The sequence below is a fragment of the Egretta garzetta genome, unplaced genomic scaffold (genome assembly GCF_000687185.1).
Source record: "Egretta garzetta isolate BGI_Z169 unplaced genomic scaffold, ASM68718v1 scaffold238, whole genome shotgun sequence".
In the NCBI taxonomy this organism is placed as follows: Eukaryota; Metazoa; Chordata; class Aves; order Pelecaniformes; family Ardeidae; genus Egretta; species Egretta garzetta.
The window spans coordinates 35,916-36,545 of NW_009260402.1; positions in this window are offsets into that span (position 1 = coordinate 35,916).

Below are 630 nucleotides of genomic sequence, written 5' to 3' on the forward strand. Positions count from 1 at the left end.
GCAGGGGGGGTGCAGGGATGGGAGGGGGCTCGGGCCGTGCCTCAGTTTCCCCACTCAGCAGCCAAGCCCCCAAAGTTGGTAGCCACAAAGCCTTGACCCAAAAAGGCACCTGAAACCCCCCCGGGGAGCACCCAGGGGACCCCGGTGGGGGATGAGGTCTGAGGCCTGGGGGCTGGGCAGCCCCGTGGGGAGGAACAGGGGTTTGGGAGGCTTCGTGTGCGCCGAAAAATGTGGTGGGAAACTGTTTTGGATGGGGAAAATAAAAATCGGAGGGGTTTGATAACGGCGAGGCCCATTTCGGTAGATGGCGGTGTTAGGCCCTGCAAGGCTGGGGAGCTCAGCGCCGGCGGAAAACGGGGACAATTCCCCTTTTCCCCACCCAAACCTGGGGCTGGCGGCCGCCTCGTCGCCCCGGGCTCCTGGAACCTCATCCCAGTCCCACCCCTGGGATGGTTTTCCCCCTCCCGAAATGTGTTGTTTGGGGAGACCCCCCCCTCCAAGGTGGCTCATCCCGCTTTTCCCAGGGTGGTTTGGGGGGTGCTGGTGGGGAGTGGGTGCCCCATGGGGTGCGGGGGGGAGGGACACCTTCCCCCATGCGGGGCCGTGGCCGCCGTGCCTCAGTTTCCCCAA